Below are 25,008 nucleotides of genomic sequence, written 5' to 3'. Positions count from 1 at the left end.
GTGTCACTAATGGGTTTCTCAGGGAAGGAACAGCGTCTGCTGTTGACTTTACCACTTCTGGTGAAAGTTGGAAACCAGAAACTGCATCATTCATTCGTATGGTCTCCTTCTACACCTGTCAATTTGATGGGAAGAGACTTGTTGGTTAAACTGGGAGCCACAGTGCTTTGTGGACCTCAAGGTTTGACTGTTACCTTTCCAGACGGTTCTTCCCTAGCATGTGGTCACACTTTTCAGGATGGCCAATATCTGGTTCGACCCATGGGGGAAGAGTTTGCTGACATCTACTGGAGGCTCTTAACAGAACCTGCTGAAGCTGGTGTTCTCTCTGTGTTCCAGCTTTGGAAGCCTTGGATTCAAACCCTGAGTTCCTACCTGACTCCACCTGATCCGCCACACGTCACTCTGTTCTACGACAGAAATCACACAGATTGTTATGAGGAATCATTTGCTGCAGAACTTGAAGGTAACGCATGGACAGTCACATCTAAGAACATATATGTGGCCCCTGAGGGGAAAGGCAGCCGCGTTGATGTTAACTACTGAACAACAGCAATGGTATATGATGTCAGATGAAGCATTTCCTCATATTTCTCTTTCTCTCCATTCTGAACGCCAGGCCAGAGAGTTGGAAGGAATGATTAAGCGTTCCCTCCAGACCACTGATTGGGCACCAACCAGCGTCCAAGGTTTGCTTTTTTCAAATTCCACTAACACATCAGATTGTCTGTGATGTAACTGACAAAGTTCTTTTGAAACATGAGCTTATGACTCAACACCATGGCAGGGAACGTAACGACCATCATAAAGCAGCTGAGATGTTGGATGCTCTCCCATCACAACTCTGGGCAACCAGTCCCATGGACGTGGGATTAGTTTCATGTGCTCCAGTTTCATTTTAGGCTGCAACTGACTCTCCTATTTGGGTGAATCAGTATCCACATAAACCTCAAGCGGAGGAAGGCATCACTGACACCATTGCGGGCCTTTTGACAGCTGGAGTATTAGAACCTTCTGTCTCAGCCTGGAACACACCCATTGTGCCAGTGGAAAAGAAACACACTGGTAAATATCGCATGGCACATGATCTTAGAGCCGTAAATTCTGTTTTGAAGACACCTACAATCCCTGTACCTAACCCATATGTGGCCATTTCCAGTTTGGAGCCCTCTCAGCAGTGGTACACAATTATCGACTTGGCGAACGCATTTTTCTGTCTCCCTTTAGCTGAAGATTGCAGAGACGTTTTTTCATTCACTTATAAAGGTCGCCAGCTGCGTTACACCAGACTGCCACAGGGATTTACCCTATCACCAGGTATCTTTAATCAAGTTTTGAAAGATGTTTTGCAGACATGTCCTCTGCCGAGAAACACCACCCTTATTCAGTATGTGGACGATCTGTTGTTGACTTCACCAACTGCTGAGATCTGCCTTGAGGCTACAGAGCTGGTTCTGAGACACCTCCATGAACATGGGTTCAAGGTCAGTAAGGATAAATTGCAAATTGCCAGAAAACAGGTTTCTTTCCTGGGCCGTGTCATCTCTGCAGGAACAACCAGCATGTCCTCCAGTCATAAGCAGAGCATTTTACTATATCCTGAACCGCTGCGCGTGAAAGACATGCTGTCTTTTCTGGGATTGACTGGTTACAGCCGTAACTATATTACCGGCTATGCAGATCTGACGCAGCCTTTGAGGGACCTCGTGAAGGCGCAAGGTATGAGAAAACTAAATAATGTTTTGGTTTGGACTCAGGAAGCGGAAGAAGCATTTGTTCTGCTTAAACAACGACTTGCATCTGCTGCTGAATTGACTCTTCCAGACTACTCCATCCCATTTTTTATTGATGTTTCTGAAACAAAATTCGCTTTAAATGGCATTTTGTTTCAGAGGAGGAAAGGTGAGCGGAAAGTCTTGATGTATATATCAGTAATGCTGGACAACATGGAAAAATGTCACCCCCAATGCACACAATATGCAGCAGCAATAGCCAGAATGATTCAAAAGACTGCACATTTAGTCATGGGACACAGTCTAACCCAGGGGTCGGGAACTTATGGCTCGCGAGCCAGTTGTGGCTCTTTTGATAATTTCATCTGGCTCGCAGAGAAACAAAATATCGCCGCTATAGTTTTCATTAGGGGTTTTTCGCGCATGCGCGCCGGACTGGAAGGCAGAAGGCGAACACAATGGCGGGCGCAAACAAAGGAAACGACGAGTTCTCGACATATTTTTCTTCTTTAGATACGTATTAGAGCTGCAACTAACGATTATTTTACTAATCGATTAATCTGTTGATTATTAGTTCGATTAATCGATGAATCGGATAAAATAAAATAATAAAAAGCATTAATTTTCGACCCTTTATTGAAAAATATAACTGACAGTGCAAAACATATTTAGAAAGTGCACAAACAGATTGCTCCTTGAACATCCCTGAGCTGTTAAAGTTAAAAAAAAAAAAAAAAAATGGACTAACACAAAAAACATATACACATCTCAGGTGTACTTTACATCTGCCAAATTAAATATATAGGCTTTTTTAAAGTGCACAAAAAGATTTAGATTTTTGTTTAAAGGCACTTGAGCTGTCTTAGGAACAATAAATAATTTATAACAAATTAAAAAAAAGTACAAATCTGAAAACATAACCGCATTTGTTTGAACGTCTGAACTTATCTGCTACACTACTACACTCAGACTCACAAACTCTCTCTCTCTCTCACACACACACACTCACTCTCTCTTACTCTCTTTGTTCAGACATTTTGCATTGCAATGCAAAAATGTTAGCATGTCCACATGCTCCTGGCTCAGGCTGGCTCTTTTCTTGGAGGCCATGTTTCCTGCTGCAGAAAACAGCCGTTCAGATGGTGTTGAGGTGGCAGGGATGCATAGATAAGACTTGGCTAGCCTGGCCAACATGGGATATCTGTCATTGTTAGCCTTCCACCACAGTAATGGGTTTTCTTCCTTGGCAAGGTTTTTTTCTTCAAGGTATGTAAGAACTTCTTTCCTCACTTGAGTGTGGACATCCTCAGCTTGGCCTGCTCTATCATCTTCGTCACCATCAGAACCAAGGAGTGAGTCAAGTAGAGTGGCTTGAGGCGTTGATTCAGTAGCTGTAGTATCGGTGGAGGTAACACTGCAACTGCCATGCTGCTGCACATCCATCTTCCTTCTCTCTTCAAGTACCATTGTTTGCACTTTAGTTTGAACACGTAGGACTTCATCAGGTGAAAGAAACTTGTTCAGTTTCCTAAACCTTGGGTCAAGGACCATCGCAAGAATCACTGTGTTTGGTGTGCTATCTGAGAAAGTAGTCTCCCTTTTCCATCTCTCCTGCAACTGCTGCACAGCAGTGAGTTGAAAAGCCCGCAGCGGGGCTGACTCGTAGACAGCACTCTGGGTGGACTTCAACAGCCCCTTCACAAGTGGAGGTATTGTAGATATTGTTGCATATTTCTGTCCACTCATGAACACAGTGGCACATTCAAAAGCCTTGAGGACTGTTGAAAGCTCTTCCAGCAGACTCCACTGGTCTGGTTTCAGATCTAGGTACCTTTTGCCTCTCTGTGTGACAGAGCTGTCAGACAGTGTTGCTGTTACAGGCCACCTTTGCTCAAGCAGTCGGCTTATCATGTAGAATGTGCTATTCCACCTGGTGCTTACGTCTTGGACAAGGCTGTGCTCAGGTGTGTTCATTTGTTGTTGTTTCTCTCTGAGCTTACTGCAGGCTAGCTCACTTTTCTTAAAATGTTCTACCAGACATCTTGCAGCCCCAACAGCTTTTTCAATGCTTGGATTCTTCAACGCAGCGTTGATCACAAGTTGCAAAGTATGGCCAGTGCAACGGACAGAGGACCACCCATGCTTCTCCTCCAGGATATTTGCCGCAGCAACAATGTTAGCACCATTGTCATGGACTATGGCAATGATTTTGCTTGGAGGAATTTCAAATCTGTCTACTACCTGCTCCAACCACTCTGCAATGTTAGATGCAGTATGTCTGTCCTGCAGTGGCATGGTGGTGAGGGAGATTGACTGCATGTCCCAGTCATCTGTGATGTAGTGGCATGTGACACCAAGGTAGGCTTCAGTTGCTACACTTGTCCAAACATCAGTGGTGAGAGCAAGTTTGCTGTTGTTGGTGTTTATTGCAGTCTTCACTTTCTTGAATGTTTCTTCATATTTTCTCTGAAGTATATAAAAAAGGAGACTGCCCTCAGCCCGGTGAGTCTGCCGTGAGTTTGTGTGTGGAATACCGGCATCGTGAACGCTGATCTTAACCTAGGACTGAGGGCTCCCAGTTTGTGTCAATGGTAAGAGCTGATTCTGAGAATCTGTTGAGCGTCACGTTTGTTTGAAAGCTTGTTGCTTTAATGCTTGCTACTTTGCGTGTGTGAAGAGCTAATTGTTTTGATGTGCTGTATTCTGTGGGGAATAATAATAAATATTTGCCTTATATTCTAACAGAAACAGTGTTTGAGTCCTTATTTGTGTTTGCCGATCTCTCCCGATCCTGAAATAAACATTTCATAAAACATTTTGGCGTTGTCGGCAGGATTGGAGGAGGGACTACAATACACAAATATGTTTAGAAATATGTTTAAAAGGAGAAATAAGAACTCTGATGAGAAAATTCAGAGGGAAGAGGTAGTTCCCGGATGGGAGTTTCCTCATTCTAAGCAGATAGCGCTGTGTTTGCGCGATGGTGGGGGCAGACCGGAGCCGTGGAGCGGCCCGCTGGAGGCAGCGGGACCCGAGGAATTATTGGCAGTGTTGCAGAAAGTTGAGGTGCAGAAAAAGGCTCCGGTGGACGGATTACAGAGGCGCTTGTGGATTTGTGCCACGGCTTGGAAGCAGCAGTATGAAGCTGGCCAACAATTAAAAACTCAGCAGTTAAAAGACAGACAGGCAATGACTGAGCTGCAGTCTGCGGAGTCGCTGTATCGGCAGCATGTGCAAATGCTGACTAATCAGCTTGAACAGATGACCAGTGTTGCAGAAAAAGCTGTGGCCCAGGTGTCTGTGTTAACAAGGAAAAAACAGGGGAAAAACCCCCGCCGTTTTCCTTCTGAAAAAAGTCTGTTCGTTTGTAGCTGGATTGGGGTCTGGGTGGGATCCCGAAAGCTGGGACGGTAATATGTGGGACGATGAGGAGGACAGTGATTCTGGAGGTCCTTCAGATCCACGTCCTTTCCTTCCATTGGGGGTTAAACCCGTCGTCCAAAGGAGAAGAGAGCAGCAGCATGTACCCGCAGCCTTCCGGCAGCGGCTAGATTCTCAAGGTAATGATGTACTTGATGCTGCGGGACAACCTGTTATGGAATGGGTGGAACAGCCGCAGCCGCCGGCAGTGTCACGGACCATAACAGAAGATTACTCGCAGGATGAAGTTGCTCATATCACTAAAAAATTAAGGCAGCATCCGGGCGAACCCACTGATCTATGGGTGGCTCGCCTGCTGGATGAAGGTGCAGAACAGATTGAAATAGATCACAGAGATGGCATGGCATTTGGTGGTCTAAGCACTGATGGGAATGTAAATGCTAATTATAGGCAGGAAGTGAGAAATTTGGGGGATCAGGCGAGATCATTGTTTGACTTGTGGTCTGAGGCAGTACGAGCAACATGTCCCAATGTATCTGATTGGCCCGAAATCTCTGGACCATGGTTAACATTAAAGGAGTGTGTGCAGAGGCTGACGAGGCTGTGTGTGCGTGATTTGTTACCAGTGGGGATGGTGGCTGGATATCAGCAAGTGGCTGTTCCGAAGGTGGTGAGAGATCAGTTGATTAAAACTGCCCCACAGCATTATCGGGCAGCTATGCTTACTGTGATGCTGGGAGCTCCAGATGCCCCGATGGAAATCATCAAGGCTCGGATTTTGGAGCTGGGGAATCTGGGGGAATGGGGCAAGCAGGAGGAATGCAGACCACGAGTTCAACAAACTCCGGTCCGCAGCCCGCAAAGGGAGCGGGGGAGAAATGAACAGGGTCCACCACGTAACATGTTGTGGAGGGCACTGATTAATGCTGGGGTGCCTGCTTCAGAGATACACGCATTGCCTACTGATGAGTTGAGACAGATGTGTCAAAGAAGAGGCTTAAAGGTTAACTGTGCAGGATTTGGTGCTGAACTGGACCCATTAAATTCTTTGATTCAGCTGTTGCTAGAGGCGATTCATCCCACAACATCGGCTCCACCTGCTGAAGAATCTGAGCCTGTTGTGCGCAGAAAACCTGCTAAGGTGGTTGAGATTGAGGTGTCAAAGTCTGAGGAATTCTCGGGCAAAGAGGTAAAAGTAAGGAAAGTGAGAAAAAGGAAAAGAAAGAACAAAGATAGGAGGAAGAGCAACATGTACCCTGATCTGACGGATCTGATGGAGTTTAACTAGGATGAAGGCCGAGCCCCGCCAATTCGGATCACAAATTGGTCAATTGATGATATAAGAATGACATGTCGAATGGATTTATCACATTCCATATTATCCGCAGGCTGCTGGGCTGATTGTGAGAGTGAATGGACTGTTGAAAGAATTTTTGAAAAAAATGTGTGTCTGATAATCATGACTTAACAGATTGGAAGTCTAAATTGATGCAAGCATTGGCCCAATTGAATAATAGGCCAATTGCTCCAGGGGCAGACTTTCTGTCTCTGCATTTGACAAACTGAGGGACCGCTCGGTATTATGTGTGTGTATAAGAGAGTAAAAATAAATGAACAATAAAACTTGTGATTTTAACTGAATGGAAAATGTATTAATGTATATGTAAATGCTTAATACAGGAATTAAAAATATTTCAGCATTACTGACTAGAATTTATTATTTTATGGCACAAGGATGTTGTCATTCCAATTCTGAAAAGTGCCTGAAAAAAGAAAATTTTATTTGGGAAGAAGCACAGCAAAGAGCATTAGATTTGGCTAAGAAAGCCATACAACAAGCTGTGTCATTGGGAAAGATGATGTCTGGGCCTGTGGAGTTGCAGACCTCAGCTGTTAATGACAATACAAGCTGAAGTGATTGATGGGGATTATCAAGGAGAAAATCCCTGGTAATTGAAAAAAAATGAGCACAACTGCTAGTGGAACCCTGTGAAATGACAGAGGTTCAAGGGGTGGCTGCCCCCACTAACATCACTGTAAGAGGAACAGGGGGGTTTGGCTCAACAGATAAACCAGGAGCCAAAGTTTGGGTGAGACAAAAAAAAATGGTCCACCTAGACCAGCTGAAATCATTTCACAAGGGAATGATGCAACAGTGTCAGTATTTTACTCAGGGGAGGAAAAAATGGATAAATGTTATGTAAGAGAAAACTAATTTTATTCTTTTGTCTTATAGCATTACTAATTTTGATTTCAGATCCATGTTTCCGTGGGATCTGCTGATTGGACGACCCGAGGGACAGCGCGATGGCGGACGTCCCAAACAGAGGGAGGCACCACAGGGCTGGTGCAGGATTTGGGGCCATCATCCTCCATGTCCTCGCTGCCATGGTCCTGCTGGCACACCTCTGTTGGGCAGAAGCACCAGGCTGGATCCTGAAAGAAGTGGTTCAGCCGTATCAACTGTGATGGGGAGACAGCACGCGCAACGGAATCCAGGATGACTACACATGCTCTCAGTGGCATGTAGGAAGCATACCAGTAGTCTTCAAGGGATGTAACATTAAAGTGGATTCAAGGAGAGGTTTGTGTGCGACGACACGCTTTCCGCGGACCGAGTCGAGGAGCGAGGTGCGGGGGGAGGGGGGGGCGATGGGGGGGTTGCGACGTCACGCTTTCCGCGGACCGAGTCGAGGAGCGGGGGGGGGGTGGTATTGGGGGTTGGACGACAAGTTTTACGCGGCCCGACGCGCGGAGCGGGTGGGGGGGGGTTTGGGTGGGACAACAAGTTTTAGGCGGTCCAACTCGCGGGGGGGGGGGGGTACGCCACGTTTTCTTTCCGCGGACCGACTCGCGGAGCGGGGGGTATCCAAGGGTTTTTTCCCTGCCATTCACGCACGCGCGTGTTGACGTCACACTTTTTTTTTTTTTTTTTTTTTTGGGAACGTTGGCGTGGCGGGGGCGTGACTTCGGCGAGGCGGCCGCCACGCCAAGATACCGCTGCGGGAAACCCTGCTGATCTTAACCTAGGACTGAGGGCTCCCAGTTCGTGTCAATGGTAAGAGCTGATTCTATGAATCTGTTGAGCGTCACATTTGTTTGAAAGCTTGTTGCTTTAATGCTTGCTACTTTGCGTGTGTGAAGAGCTAGTTGTTTTGATGTGCTGTATTCTGTGGGGAATAATAATAAATGTTTGCCTTATATTCTAACAGAAACAGTGTTTGAGTCCTTATTTGTGTTTGCCGATCTCTCCCGATCCTGAAATAAACATTTCATAAAACACTTCCTTACCGTGCCACAAGATTTTCAGAGATGATTCTGCTTAGCAGCGTGATGAACCTCAGTGTCTGTCATTGTTTCCGGCGTCTGTAAATCCTTAGACGTTCGTTTGTCTCACCCACTTCCCAAAAGCCGAATCTCTCAAGTAAATTCACCAATGGTTGCCTTCTTCCCGACTGTCCGCAAACATCGCAAACTCCGGTGGCTCCGGGCGCGGTTAGCGCGAACCATATTAGGAGGCCTTTAGTCCTCAACGCGGTCGGCCCGGGATCGACTCCGACCCACGGCGCTTTGCCGCCCATCTTCCCCCCTCTTCCTGTCAGCTCACTGTCAATAAAACGCGTGTCACTGCGTCGCTCTCACAGCGTCACGGGTTGGCTTCGGTGTAAGTGGTTGAAATAGCACGTCGATATAGATGACAGACAAGTGGCTTATCCAATCATATGCAAGGATTTTTGATAAGGCCCAGCCTTCAATAAAGGCAATTCCTATGGAGATGTCCCAGATGTATGTGAGTGAAGCTAGGCGGAGCGACATGCATCTGGCGAGAGTCAGGTTAAGACAATGTAGCTCCCTTGAAAATGAAGGAGATTGTTCACCGGAAGCTGGCTCCCTGGTTTAATTCAAAGCTGCGTTCCTTGAAGCACAATGTTAGGAAATTGGAGAGAAAATGGCGCTCTACACACCAAAAGGAATCCTACCTAATCTGGAGGGACAGTCTATTGTTGTATAACAAGACCCTTCGCAGAGTTAGAGCAGCATATGTTTCATCATTAATTGAGGAGAATAAAAATAATCCTAGATTTCTCTTCAGTACAGTTGCCAAACTTACAGAGTCATAGCTCCGTTGATCCATCCATTCCCTTAGCTCTTAGCAGTAATGATTTTATGGGATTCTTCATAAATAAAATTGATTCCATAAAAAAAAAAATTGGCATCCTGCCAAACACGATTACCTCGTCCTCAGCAAATGAGGAATCTTTAGAACCTGCGCAGAGCTATCTAAAATTCTAGCTTCATCTAAACCTTCTACCTGTATGTTAGACCCAATCCCAACCAAGTTGTTTTAAGAGATATTCCCTCTGATCAGTCGCACTATTTTAGATATGATTAATCTATCCTTGGTAAATGGCAAGGATAGATTAAAATTCTTGAGAAAGTAGTTGCTAATCAACTTTGTGAACATTTACAAAGTAATGTGGAGGGGTTTCAGTCAGGCTTCAGAGCTCATAACACTGAAACAGCTCTGGTGAAGGTCACCAATGATATTCTCGTGGCCTCAGATAATGGACTTGCGTCTATACTTGTCCTTTTAGATCTTTGTGCTACATTTGACACAGTTGATCACAATATTCTCCTACAAAGACTTGAGCATACTGTAGGGATTAAGGGGAAAGCATTAGGCTGGTTTAAATCTTATCTTTCGAACAGATTCCAGTTTGTTCATGTTAATAATAAATCTTCCTCAAACTCTAGGGTCACTTGTGGAGTACCACAGGGTTCAGTCCTTGGACCAATTCTCTTTACTATATATATGCTTCCGATTGGCAAAATTATCAGATAGAGTGGGATTAATTTCCACTGTTGTGCTGATGACACTCATTTGTATTTGTCCATAAATCCTGATGAATCCAATCAATTACTTCAACTACAGGCATGTCTTGATGACATCAAAAGCTGGATGACTTTAAATTTTCTGCATTTAAATTCTGACAAGACAGAAGTTGTAATCTTTGGACCAGAGTCCTCAAAAAATAAAGTTCTTAATCAATCACTTAATCTGGATGGCATTAACTTGGCCTCTGGTAATAAAGTAAAAAATCTTGGTGTTATTTTTGACCAAGACATGTCTTTTAAATCCCATATTAAACAGGTTTCCAGAGTTTCCTTTTTTCACCTCCGGAATATTGCTAAAATTAGAAAGATTCTGTCCAGGAGCAATGCTGAAAAACTAGTCCATGCGTTTGTTACTTCAAGGCTGGACTATTGTAATTCTTTGCAATCAGGAAGTCCACAAAATGCAGTTCAAAGTCTTCAGCTGATCCAAAATGCTGTAGCAAGAGTTCTGATGAAAATCAATAAGAGGGATCATATTTCTCCAATTTTAGCTTCCCTTCACTGTCTTCCTGTTAAATCAAAAATTTTAAATTCTTCTTCTAACGTATATTCTTCTTCTAACGTATATTCTACTGGGTTTCCTTAGCTAGGAAACTTTTTGACCAATCTGGATAATCTGATCCAATCTGATTGAATTTGACTTTTGAAAGTGCCTTGAGATGACATTTATCATGGATTGGCTCTGTATAGATAAAATTGAATTGGTAAAATGATCAGATAGCATGAGATGAATTTCCTGCTCTTCGCTGCAGCAAGAGTTCTGATGAAAATTAACAAGAGGCATCATATTTCTCCTATTTAGCTCCCCTTCATCGGCTTCCTGTTAAATCAAGAATAGAAATAAAATTCTCCTTTTCATCTATAAAGCCCTTAATAATCAAGCACCATCATATAACAGAGCTCTGATTACCCCATATGTTCCTAAAAGAGCACTTCGCTCTCAGACTGCAGGTCTACTGATTACTCCCCTGATGAAGCTGTTTTACACTAGTACCGGTTGGTGGCGGTAATGCACCTGAATGTTTTTCACCAATCGCCATTAAACAAGAGAAAGAAGACAAAGAAAACAGCATTCTCACATACAGACATGTATACGTAGACTCCGGGTGAGAGGCGTGCCGACAGAGCGGCCATCTTAGGTCAGACCAAGCTGCACTCAGAGAGAATACACGTCAATTCAGGAAAATGTACTTTATGTTTTCAGACAATCTGAATTCGGTGAATTCTCACCCGATTTCCAGATAAATCAACTGACTGAAAACGTCACTTTTTGCAAGCATTTTTTGGCAGCCCGTTTTCAAAAAATGCATCCCCTGCTGTTTTACATAAATATACACTTGTAGTTGATGTAACATTTTCTACATGTTTACACATGTGTTCTGAGCTACCAGTGTGAATTTCAGGTTTGTGGGACAATTTTTAAGATTAAAAAAAAGGGGGATGCAGCTGCCAAAAAAATGTATCCACTGCTGTTTCATAGAAATACACACTTGTAGTTGATGTAGCATTTTCTACATGTTTACACATGTGTTCTGAACTACCAGAGTGAATTTCAGGTACGTGGGACAATTTTTAGGTTAAAAACATAGGGGGATGCATTTTTTGGCAGCCCGTTGCCAAAAAACACATCCAGTGTGAATTTCATGTGTTTGGGCCAATTTTTAGGTTACTGTATGATCTAAAGCCCCATTTGGAGCTTTTAAACAGGCTTTTGAAAAACTTTGATAAGTTGCTGCTGTAATATTATAGATTTATTAGAATAAAAAGCTAGCAGATGTGCATAATCAAAACATAACAGAAATACAATTATAGAGCATTCAGTATTGTAAGAAAGCTCACACTGTTTCTGGATAAATACATTATTGTATGAGTTAAGTTCTATTCCGTTTTATGCCTCTTTCCTTGTAAGTTTGAAATGTCCCATTATCTGTCCTGAATGCACCATAGCTTTCTGACGCTCGGGAATGCATCACACTGGTCTATGAAGGCTGTGCTGTTTAGATGCACGTTTGATCTTCCGCTTAAGAAAAAGCTTTGCAGTTTCAAAACTTAGGTCGGCTCTCACGGTTTACTGTGGTGTGTGAATGACAAGAGAGACCACAACAAATAAATCAGCCGTACCTCGGATAAAAACTTTGGATTTAATGTTGTTCGTGTGGCGCACCCAAAACAGGTGACCACATTGGTCATATGTTTATTAGTAAATTAATATGATCTCTATATATATATATATATATATATATATATATATATATATATATATATATATACACTGTCGCTTTAAGGAATGGCACAAGCAGTTGCTATGGGAACGGACCTCCGCTCGCTCTCAGATCCAATTTGGGAGAAAACATGGAAAGCTGCTGTGTCTAAATCTCCTTTTATTTCACCTGTCTTTCAGATCAGTAATGGGTAAACTGTCCATCTTTACATGTCTGTTTGATAACCGATTGTAGTGTTGTTTATAATCTAACAATAAAAGTATAAATAGAAAGTTTGCCGGCGATCAAGGCAGCTTGCTGAGGTAGGCTACTGTAAACCGTTAGCCAGTAGAATAACAGTTTAACTGGAATAACGGTACTGCAAACGGTTAGCTGCCGTCTCTTGGTTCATTTTCAGGTAACATAGCATGTTGAGCTCCGACACTCTGCTTGTTAGAAGCGGTTATGTTGACAAGTTTAATGACTATGATGATTTAGCAAATACACACGGGTGAAGATGAATAAGTACACACTGTTTTTAGAAACGGTTATTTTGCCAACTTGAACAAGTAGGAATTAGTCCGCACAAACAAATCAAATGCAGTTTGAATGTTTTAGCCCAGTATTCGCTAGGCAGCTATATGCAGCTACAACTTTAATCATAATGTAGCCATGTTAAAGCACTCTATGAAGCCACAGTGGCCTTGGATAACTGATATGTTGGAAGATGAATATAGAGCATAGGATATGTGATATTCTGTTATATTGGGAGATTACAATATGGCAATGTTTTGTATGAATTGTTATGTATGCATTGCTATCTACTATTGTATATTTGTGTATTGTGTGCTTTGTGTGTTGTGCACCACACTGGAGCTTGAGCGAGACAGTTGATGCACAGGTGTTTTGTGGTTTATTCTGAATAAATAACTCAGATCCAATTTGGGAGAAAACATGGAAAGCTGCTGTGTCTAAATCTCCTTTTATTTCACCTGTCTTTCAGGATATTTAAATTTGTTATTACAGTCCCATATTTGGGACCTGTAACATTCATAACATCCGTACTTTTCTAAACGAACCTGCCAAATAAACACGTTTTTTTCACACTAGAGGTACATTTAAACGTTTTTATATAATTAATATAAGAACAAGTCGCTCTGTTGGTCATAAATCTTAAATGTATTCACGTTTATTGACTTACATTTACAAATTCGGAGACCTACACATACGTTTATATTGACAGTTATCTTAGCCCTAGGCAACTCGTGTGTGTGTGTGTGTGTGTGTGTGGGGGGGGGGGGGGGGGGGGGACTTGAGAGTTATTTATTAAACATTAAATAACTTAAAACAGTGCCCAATAGAAAAACAAAAGCATAGAAGCCTGCATACTATAGCCACAAACCATTAGGAGGAAATGCTGGGCTCAGCAAGGAAAAAAGTAAAATAGGCCAGACAAAAAAATTCGGTTTTGGGAAGTCTGGACCAAAATCCTCACATAGACGCGGACATTGCCGACGAGGCTGGCGTTAGCATCGGCATTAGCATCGAAGCTAGTACTGGAATGAGTAAATTAGCCGAAACCCAGGTGGGACGTGGTGGCAGTGAACGTACGCTTGTCAAGGATGAGATTCTGCGGGCAGTAGGCGATCTCAGGTCTGAATTTACAAGTAAGCGGAATGGCATACTGAAGGTTTCGGAGGCCATGAAAAAACAGCTGAGTGATTGCGCAAGTAGCTTTAAATGTAATTTATCTAACACTGCCCTAAATACTGCACTTTGAATTACAAACATAAGTAGCATAACGATCGGTTCTGTAGATAGTTCCTGTAGATTTGTCACAGTGGAACTGTTAAAAACACTCCATCGGCTTAATTTATTGGTTGAGCTAACTAATGAGCTAAGCATTACGTGTCGTTGCGTAGCTGTTGTCAGAAGTAACACTGTCAGAGACAAATACTCACCTTTAACAGAAGATGATCTAGCTCCCATTTACTGCCCAATGTACTCCCATGGCAATCGAAGACCAACTTTTGGCAAACTATGTTATTCCGGGGTTTATGAGTTATTTGTGTTTCACACAACAGGAAGCACGGAATCAAAAGTCGAATCTCCCGGTTTATCGGCGTTAACACCCACCTCTTCTTCTTCTTCTTCTTCTTCTTCTTCTTCTTTTGTTATTTATTGGCGGATGGCAACTAACTCAAGGTGCATTTACCGCCACCTACCAGACTGGAGTGTGGTCTTCAATGATCCCAGAGGGAAATTAGAATTAATAATGCATACCTCAATGGTATACTAGAATGCGCAAATTAGTATCCATACACACTCTAAATACGATTAAATAACCCAGTGTTTTTTAAAAATCGAATTAATTGAATTCTAACTAAATTAGATTTATTTCCTAAAAGATTTATGATCGAAAATCCTATCTTCTCTCTATTTAGTACTGACTTTAAATGCTGACGTTCCTCTGAATACTTATTACACTCAACTAATACATGTTCCACTGTTTCCATATGATTACAGTAATTACAAGTGCCTGTTTCATGTTTCCCTATTCTAAAAAGAGACCTATTAAGTCCAGTGTGACCAATTCTAAGTCGAGATATGGCTACCTCTTCCTTCCTCCTTCCATTCATACAACTATTACCCCCCACAGTCTTTTGAATTTTATATAAATCTCTACCAGTGTCATTACTATCCCATTGCTCCTGCCAAACCTTACTGATTTTATTTTGAATAATAGATTTACCCTCACCTTTGCTTAACGGAATACTTAAGTTAATGACATCTAATTTCAGGCCCTGTTTAGCTAATATATCTACTTCTTCATTTCCTTCTATACCTACATGAGCGGGAATCCATACAAAACAAACAGAACATTTCTTATTATGTAGCTGAACTAATAATTGATATATGCCTAATAATAAATCTAATAGACAAGATTTGCCAGATTTTATACTTAATAATGCAGCTTGACTATCTGATGCAATTACATATTTACTTCCTTCCCAAATATTATTATCATCCAACCATTCTAGAGCTAACATAATGGCAATTAATTCAACGGTAAAAACTGCTAGATGATCTGTTGTTCTCTTTTTAATCTTGACCTTATGGTGTGGGATATTCACAGCTGCTCCTGTTCTGCCACTATTAGGATCTTTAGATCCATCTGTATATATAATTATACTGTTTTTAAATCTTCCAAAATAATTATTAACTATAACCCATTCTGGAGTCTTTCCCTTTTTAAGAAATTTCCCCAATTGCAGATCAACTTCTGGTGCGATAAATAGCCATGGTGGAATTGATGACTGTGGAACTGTAAAACTGTACTTGAACTGAGTCAAACCCAAATTTTTAGCTTTGATGTCCCCAATCCATCCAAAGCTGTTATAATTAGATTTATGATGTTCCCAACAGTCCTGCAGCACCGCCTTAGTTGGATGATCATTATTATGTCCCTGTAGATTTACCCAATACGCATACATTAACTTTAATCTTCGTAACCTTAAAGGAAGCTCACCAGTTTCAACTTGCAGAGCAGCTAAAGGAGATGATCTAAAAGCTCCACAACATATTCTTAACCCTTGTGTTTGTTCACTGTCAAGTTTTTTCAAATGACTGTCAGCAGCTGCCATATATGCTGTACACCCATAATCCAAGGAAGATCTCATAAGAGCTTGATAAACTGCCAACAGCGCACTTCTTGAAGCTCCCCATTCCTGTCCAGAAAGACATCTCAACAAATTATTCACTTTTTTACATTTATTTTGAACTAATTCTATGTGCTGTTTCCAAGTTAATTTTTCATCAAAGATGACCCCTAAAAACCTCACTTTATTCACTTGTTCAAGCTTCTGATTATAAAGAGTTAAATTAACTTCCTTATGTCTTCTATAAAAACAAATAACTTGGGTCTTTGCAACTGACATTCTAAATCCCCATTTATTTGCCCAACCTTCTACTTTCAAAACAGCATCCTGCATCTTTTTCTGCAAATATATGAGATTGTGACCCCTTACCCACAGAGCTCCATCATCTGCAAATAAAGATTTCCCTATACTACCATCTATCTCATCAAAAATGTTATTTATCATAATATTAAAAAGAATTGGGCTACACACACTACCTTGTGGGGTACCATTCTCAACAATATATCTATTAGAGAAATCAGCCCCAACTCTAACTTCTATTTCTCTTCCAAAAAGAAAATCTAAAACCCAGTTATAAATCTTACCACTTATGCCAAGTTTTTCTAATTTAATTAATAATCCCTCTTTCCATAACATATCATACGCCTTTTCTATGTCAAAGAACACAGCTATCACTATTTCTTTGTTTGTTTGAGCTTTCCTTACTTCTGATTCCAGGCACAAAACAGCATCCATCGTATTTCTCCCTTTACAAAAACCACTTTGAAAAGGACAGAATAAATTTTTACTTTCAAGAAAATACGATAGTCTATCTGTTACAATTCTCTCCATTGTTTTCCCTAATTGAGAAGTAAGAGCTATAGGCCTATAATTTGAAGGGTCTGCTGCATTTTTACCTGGCTTCAACACAGGAATTATAACTGACTGTTTCCATGCTGCAGGAATAATCCCCATCTCCCAAATCATATTAAACAGTTTTAAAATAACATTAAGAGATATATCACTTAAATGTTTAAGCATTATATAACAAACTCCATCTTTTCCTGGTGTTGACTGTTTAGCATTAAAAATTGCTTTTTTCAGCTCATATAAGGTAAAAGGCGTATTTAGATCTTGATTTGTAACCAGTCTCTTATTAGTGACTCCTGGATTTTTAGCTAAAATCTTCTTTTTATAACTCTTTATATCTTCAGATAAATTTTCTGAACTATGTACTTTAATTAAAGTTTCCGCTAATAACTCAGCTTTTTCTTTATTACTAACAGCTATTTTCCCCTTAAATTCTAGAACAGGTAAGGAAAAGTTCTTCTTAACACCATTCATTTTCTTAATAACTCTCCATACCTCAGATAACTTGGTTTCTCTTCCAATAGAATTACAATATTGCCTCCAACATGCCTTCTTAGCTGCTCTGATAGTCTTCCTAACTATGGCTTGAGCTTTCTTATACTGAATTAATGCCTCAAAAGTATGACATCTCCTTACCAATTTAAAAGCTTTATTTCTTTCCCTGATAGCATTACTACATTGCTCATTCCACCATGGAACAGACTTTTTATTTCTTCTTCCCCCTGTTTTAGAAATTGCAATTTCAGCTGCATTTACAATAACAGACACAATCTTTGATTTACTTAACTCCACATCATCAAACAAGTTTTTGTCTAGTTTATCCCACTGGTTATCAACTAAATATTGAAATAATTCCCAATTAGCCTTACTTAGCCTCCATCTTGGAATCTGTACCTCCTCTTCTTTATCTACTTTAGAACCAATTGATATTAGAATAGGAAAATGATCACTACCTATAGAATCACTCATTACCTCCCAAGATGTAATTCCAGCTATTCCATTTGACACCAATGTTAAATCTAACACACTTTCTGAATTCCTATTACAATCATATCTAGTAGGACATCCATCATTAACACAAACCAGTGAATGTATTTCAAGAAATTCTTCAATGATCAATCCATTTGCATCTGTATTTAGACTCCCCCATAAAATATTATGTGAATTGAAATCACCACACCATACAGTCTTTCCTTCATGCTGTTCATTTACGTCATTAAGATTTTGAATGGTCAACTTCTTGCTACAATTATATATATTAATCACTGAAATCGGATCATTTCCTATCCAGATCTTAACAACTATTGATTCATAATTCTGCCCTATTGATTCCACTTTATATCTTATACCATTTTGTACAAAAGTTGCCACTCCCCCACCTTGTCTTTCCTTTCTATCATTCCTAATAGCTGTATATCCAGGGATTACAAAATCTAATTGGGGCTTCAACCAAGTTTCTTGAATGCAAATCAAATGGGGCCTAATTATCAAATCAGATATGTATTTCTTAAACTCTAAACCATTACTAATAAGACTTCTAGCATTCCACTGGAATATAATTAACATGAAGAAGGGCCACCACTGCATGATTGATGAAGAGAGGATTGCGTTTCATTCAATTTTTCCTTAATTAATTCCCAGCTAGCATTCTTAAAACCAAGATACTTTTGGGCTGCCTTCACAATTATTTGAATTTTTTCTGTTTTCCTTTGTGTTTGAGCAGTGCATTTTATAACCTCCACCATGAATAAAACAAAATCCTCTTTCTTCATGAGTAGAGTGTCATCTTTAATCTTGTTGCATTCCAGACAACTAGAACTTCCTTCTTCTTCCCCTATAACTTTCATTAGGTGCATCATTGGTTGGACAGACACTTTTTTAATCGCTTCTGCATAAGTAATTCCAGTAGTAATTTTAACTTTCTGTATTTCCACAGCTCTTTTACTAGCTTCACATCCCCTGAAACCTGAACTATGTCCACCTCCACAATTACAACATTTCAGAGGAGCTCCTTCCTCACATTTCCCATACTCATGATCTCCAGCACATCTTCCACACTTCAGTTTCCCCTTGCATACTGCCGCGACATGTCCAAATCTTTGACATTTAAAACACCGCAGTGGTGGAGGAATGAATGGTCGAACATCATAACTCAAATATCCCACAAACACTTTATCTGGAAGAGTTTTCTCTTCAAACTTTATCATGATAGAAAAACTATCACTCCTTTCTCCATTTTTGTTTCTCTTCAATCGTTTGACTTCAACTACTTTCCCTCCTGACAAATTAGATTTAATATCATCAACTGGCACATCGGGAGAAATACCTGAAATAACTCCGCTCACATATTTCCTGTTATCTAACATTCTTCCTCTCACATTCTCACCTAGAAGACTAAGAAAGTAGAGCACATAACCCCAGTTCTAAAGTCCTTACACTGGCTCCCTGTATCTCAGAGAATAGACTTTAAAATACTTCTGTTAGTCTATAAATCCTTAAATGGCTTAGCACCTAAATACATCACAGACTTGTTATCAGTGTATCAACCCTCCAGACCACTAAGGTCTTCTGGCTCCAGCCTACTCCACATACCTAGAACCAGAACTAAACATGGAGAAGCAGCATTTAGTTCCTATGCCCCGTTTATCTGGAACAAACTTCCAGAAAACTGTAAAAGTGCGGAAAGCCTGAGTTCTTTTAAATCAAGATTAAAAACACATCTGTTTAAAATTGCCTTTGACTGTTCTAGTTAAACAGTTTTACTGTTTTTAATGTTCTTTTTTGTTACTACATTCTATCCCTACTTGCTTTTATTCTATTTTCTATCTACATTTTATTATTTTGGTATATCTTAATCATGTAAAGCACTTTGTATTGTCTTGTACTGAATTGTGCTATATAAATAAATTTGCCTTGCCTTGCCTTGCCTAGAACTTTCTTTATATTTAGGGCCCTTTCTTTTTGTTTAACATCATTACAAATGATCAGCAAAGATCCATCTCTCAATACTTTAACATATCTCACTTTTCCAACCAGCGAGTTGATTTCTTTAGTAAGTTTTATCGGATTCCACTTACCAAAGGACACACCCTCTTTGACCGTTTTCAAGACAATTTTAAATTCAGTCAATACAACTGTTTCTTCATCAGCCTCAGAAACAGACGATTCTGTTTGTTGTCTTGATTTTTTACGTTTATTTTTAGCTTTTTGAGTATACCATACTCCTTCATTTCCCCCGCGATCACAACCCTCATCCATTTCCGCGAGATCACTTCCTGACACGTCATTTCCCTCTGACATCTCTCCAACCATTCACAGCCCGGCCGACCAGCCCCAGCAACACCCACCTCTAGTGCAATTATTATTATTATTATTATTATTATTATTATTATTATTATTATTATTATTCTGTGTGAGAGGAGTGTGAATGAAGGAGAGGGGAGAGAGCGTGAGAGTGAAAGTGCCTTTTTTTCATATCTTTTGGCTTTCTTCACTGTTTCACTGGGTGTGCTTTTCATATTATTGGTTTATTTGTTTTTTGGGATTACTTGATTTGAGTGTTCACAGGTTTTGTTTGGGGCGTGGCCGTCAGGCCTGCCTGGGTGGCTAGCAGCTGCTAGCACCATGGGTGTGGGTGTGGGAGGTTTCTCCACGCTGACACGGAGAAATGGCATCAAGGTGGGTGCTGGCTCTCCGTGCAGCGTGGAGGAAGTTTGTTTAGCGGTGGGGGAGGTGATTGGACATAGGTCAATCAAGTCCGCAGCCCGCATGAATGGGGCTGTGGTTTTGTTTGTAGAGAAGGTGGAGCAGGCTCAACAGTTGGTTGAGGCCGGGATTTCTGTTGGTGGGTTATTTTTTCAAGTGTCTCCACTCACGTTGCCAGCAACCAAAATCATGCTGTCCAATGTGCCACCTTTTATCACGGATGAGTTTCTGGTTAGAGAGTTGTCCAGACATGGGAAGGTGGTGTCCCCAATTAAAAAGGTGCTGTCTGGATGCAAGTCACCATTGTTAAAACATGTTGTCTCCCATAGGAGACAGCTTTACATGATCCTAAATAGGAAGGATGAGGAGTTAAATGTTAGGTTCCATGTAAAACTAGATGATTTTGAATATGTTTTGTTTGCCACCTCTTCTAATTTGAAATGTTTTGGGTGTGGCCAAGAGGGGCATATTATTAGAATGTGCCCAAACAGGGCTGGAACAGCCCCACCTCAGACAAAGGAGCGGTGCACTTCTGCTGCTGCTCAGGTGGAGAGCGTGGTTGCAGAAGTGCCTGCCGCTGATGCGGAAGAACCTCCTGAGGTGGCAGGGGTGTCTACCGCTGCCGAGGGACAGCCCCTGACAGCTGACGTTGTCGGTGTCACGGAGGGCTGTCCTCTTGGTGTTGTGAAAGAGCCAGGTGTTAATGGAGAGAAGACGCTGATTGCGGGGTGTGTGGGGACAGATGGGTGCACTGCAGTGTGCAGTGGTGGAGGGGATCAGATCACGGTTGGCGGTGGGGTGGAGGAGGGGGGTGAGCAGAGTGCAGAGCAGAGAGGTGAGGCAGATGATGAGGAACATTTAGCGAGTGGAGACCGGGCCAGGAAGCAGGATGTGCAAGAAGAAGATGGAGGTGCGGAAGCTGAGAGTGGAGGGACTTTGTTGAGAGTAGACTTAGAAGAAAGGAGGGGGGAGGCGGAGGAGCTGATGGAGCAGGAAGCTTCAGCCATGGTAAAGAGGCGAAGCAAAAGAAAAAATGTTGTAGCTGTTGAGCAGGCTAGCAAACAGTCCAGCAAGATGATTGCTGATAGAAAAGAACAGCTTGATAGTAGTGACAGTGAAGAAGAGTTTTCCGACTCTAGTGAAGTATCACTTTCGCAAGTTGGTGGAAACGAATCCAGATATTCTGTTGAATCTTTCTTGTCCTTTATTCAACAGACCAAAGGGCTGAGGGGACTCAAAGTGGAAAGCTACTTTCCAAACTTAAAACTGTTCTATGCCTCAGCAAGATATTATGTCAGGAAACAGGAGGAATCAGGCCTCACTGATCAAGAGATTTTTAGACTGAAAAAGATAATGGGTAAAGTGAGAAAGCAACTTTGAACTAATGATACACACCAACATTGTATTATTATTATTATTTATAGTTTTTGGGTGTGCTGCTTTTAATTTTTTACCCATAATGGATACCTTTAAAATAGCATCCCTAAACCTCAATGGGGCTAGAGAGACTGCTAAACGAGAAATGGTTTACCAGGTACTGAACAATAAAAAAATCAATGTTCTTTATTTACAGGAAACACACAGCGATATTTCAAATGAGGCAGAATGGAAAAAGGAATGGAAGGGTGAAGTCATTTTAAGTCATGGTACCTCCCAGAGCGCTGGAGTAGGCTTCCTCTTTTCAAGGGCTTTTACTCCTAATTCAATTGAAGTACAGCACATTGTTAAGGGCCGATGTCTTTTAGTCCGAGCTGGTTTTGAACATTTTAATGTTGTTTTTATTAATATTTATGCTCCATGTGCCAATGCAGAGAAAACACGTTTTTTAAAAGAAATTGGGGAGAAGTTGGGGGATTGTGGGACGGAGGATTACGTTTTTATAGGAGGGGATTTTAATTGTACGGAGGACGATTCCGTAGATCGTAACCATGCAGAGCCGCATGTAGCAGCTCAGCACGCCCTGCGGCAGCTGGTCTCATCACATGGCCTGGTGGACGTATGGAGGAGGATGCACACAGGCTCCAGGCAGTACACGTGGTCCCATATGACAGAAAACCACATTTCACTTGCTCGTCTTGACCGGTTTTATTGTTTTAAACACCATTTTAACGTGTTTAAAACTTGCCAGATTTTACCAGTAGGTTTTACGGATCATTCCCTGGTTTTAGGTAGTGTTTTTATTAGAAACATTTACCTAAAAGTGCTTACTGGCATTTTAACTCAGTTTTAACTTATGATCGTAGTTTTAAAGAAACTGAGTTATTTTTGGACTGGTTTTAGACAGAGAAAGAGCGATTTTACCTGTTTGCAACAGTGGTGGGACCACGGTAAAGTTCAAATCAAACTGCTGTGTCAGCAGCACACTCTCAATGTTACTCGTGACATCACCAGATCTATTAAGGATCTGGAGATAAATATAGTGGAGTTAGAACACTTGAGTGAATCCACAGGAAATCGAGAGTACATTGAAGCTCTCAAATCTAAAAAGCTAGTTTTGGCAAACCTGCTGGAGACTAAAGTTCAAGGCGCATTGGTCAGGTCCCGGATGCAGAACATCACGGACATGGATGCACCTTCCAGCTTTTTCTTTAACTTGGAGAGAAAGTGTGGTCAGAGGAAGCTGATCCACTCTCTACTGTCAGACACGGGGCAGCAGTTAAGTGAACCGGGGCAGATCAGGAGGAGGGCAGTGGAGTTCTACTCTTCGCTATTCCGTAGCGAGTATAAAGAGAATGGTGAACTGTTCGGGGAGTTCTGTAGTGGACTGCCCCAAGTTGCTGAGGGGACCATCGCCCAGCTAGAGCGCCCCTTGGGGGTGCAAGAGCTCCACGCGGCCCTCCAGAGCATGCAGGGCCAGAAGGCCCCAGGCATCGACGGGCTCACCGTCGAGTTTTACAAGGCATACTGGGACATCTTAGCAGGGGACCTGCTAGATGTTCTCAACGAAAGCCTGACTACTGGTTTGCTCCCGCTGTCGTGCCGCAGGGCGGTTATCACCCTCCTGCCAAAAAAAGGCAATTTGCAGGACATAAAGAACTGGCGCCCCGTGTCTCTTCTGTGTACGGATTATAAAATCCTATCCAAGACCCTTGCAAACAGGATGAGAGGAGCCATGGAACAGGTCATCCACCGGGACCAGACTTACTGCGTCCCCGGCAGGTCCATGGTAGATAACATCTACCTAATTCGGGATGTTTTGGAAGTCTCCAGTTCATTGGGTTTGAAAACAGCCTTGGTCTCACTTGACCAAGAAAAGGCTTTTGACCGCGTCGAACACAGCTTTCTATGGAAAACCATGAGAGAGTTTGGGTTCGGCGCTGGTTTTATAGCCAAGATCCAGGTGCTGTACAGTAACATTGAGAGTGTGCTGAAGATCAACGGTAGCCTGTGTGCTCCTTTTAGAGTGTGTAGAGGCGTTCGGCAGGGCTGTGCGCTCTCAGGGATGCTCTACGCACTCTCCCTGGAACCCCTCCTCCAGAAAATACGCTCGAGTGTTTGTGGCCTGGTTTTACCTGGTTTTAGCAGTAATTTGGTTTTATCCGCCTATGCCAACGATGTCGTTGTTTTAATAAAAGACCAAAAAGATGCTGACTTGCTGCATAATGTCACCGAAAAGTTTTGTGTCCTGTCTGCCGCAAGGGTAAACTGGAGAAAGAGCGAAGCCTTCGCCACAGGTGAATGGCTTGGACAGCCCCCAGTTCTACCTCAAAATCTTCCATGGAGGAGGGATGGTTTTAAATATCTTGGTGTCTTTTTAGGGAATCAATCTATGGTACAAAAGAACTGGGAAAATGTCGAGCAGCAAATTAAGAACAAACTGGCTAAGTGGAGATGGATTCACTCCCAGCTATCCTACAGAGGCAGGGTGTTGATTTTAAACAATCTTGTTGCATCGCAGTTGTGGCACAAACTTCATGTTTTAGACCCACCGCCGGACTTGCTCATGAAAATACAGTCTGAGATGGTGGAGTTTTTTTGGAAGGGTCTACATTGGGTGCCACAATCTGTCTTGTTTTTATCAAGAGAGGAGGGGGGACAAGGCCTTGTCCACCTGGCCAGCAGAACAGCTGTTTTCCGCATGCAGTTCCTCCAGAAGTATCTGGCAAGCCCTTCTGACATTGTGTGGAGGGACGTGGCCAGCTGCATTTTAAGACGCGTGAGCGGGTTGGGCTAGATGCTGCTCTGTTCTTAACCAATTTTAGCTTTTTAAAGTTAAAAGGGTTGCCTCGTTTTTATCAGAGCGTTTTTAAGTCATGTGCTCTTTTTAAGTTACATAGATCCAAAACGCATAATTCTCTGCATTGGCTTTTAGAAGAACCTCTGGTGTGCGGAGCGAGAATGGACGTCTGTGACGGTACTTTGCCGGGTCTGTCGGAGACGTTGTGCAGGTCCGGCACGGTGACCGTGAGAAAGCTGGTGGAAGCAGCCGAACCGGACTTCAACAACATCATGGCAGTGGGTTCGCTACTGGGGATCCGGTCCGCCAGGCTGACACGGCGCTTCCTCGATCGGGTGAAGGAGAGATTGACAGCTGGGGAAAGACAACTCCTGCAGCTGCATTCTATAGGACAATGTGAGCCCGAC

The 25,008-nt window shown here is 42.0% G+C and overlaps 2 protein-coding genes across 2 annotated transcripts in view; both read right to left on the bottom strand.

Moving 5' to 3' along the window:
• The window catches only part of rfwd3 (ring finger and WD repeat domain 3), a 77,924-nt gene extending 63,547 nt beyond the window's left edge, over positions 1-14,377 (bottom strand). Inside the window, exon 1 of the mRNA XM_036134306.1 lies at positions 14,173-14,377. The gene's annotated coding sequence lies outside the window, so the exon portion shown is untranslated. The remainder of the gene's footprint in view (positions 1-14,172) is intronic.
• Positions 1-25,008, bottom strand: part of LOC105922322 (trimethylguanosine synthase) — a 351,997-nt gene that overhangs the window by 138,510 nt on the left and 188,479 nt on the right. The gene's annotated exons all lie outside the window — the stretch shown is intronic.

The sequence above is a fragment of the Fundulus heteroclitus genome, unplaced genomic scaffold, assembly GCF_011125445.2.
Source record: "Fundulus heteroclitus isolate FHET01 unplaced genomic scaffold, MU-UCD_Fhet_4.1 scaffold_79, whole genome shotgun sequence".
In the NCBI taxonomy this organism is placed as follows: domain Eukaryota; kingdom Metazoa; phylum Chordata; class Actinopteri; order Cyprinodontiformes; family Fundulidae; genus Fundulus; species Fundulus heteroclitus.
The sequence above is the reverse complement of the archived record's forward strand: the minus strand, read 5'-3'. Positions and strand labels throughout refer to the sequence as shown.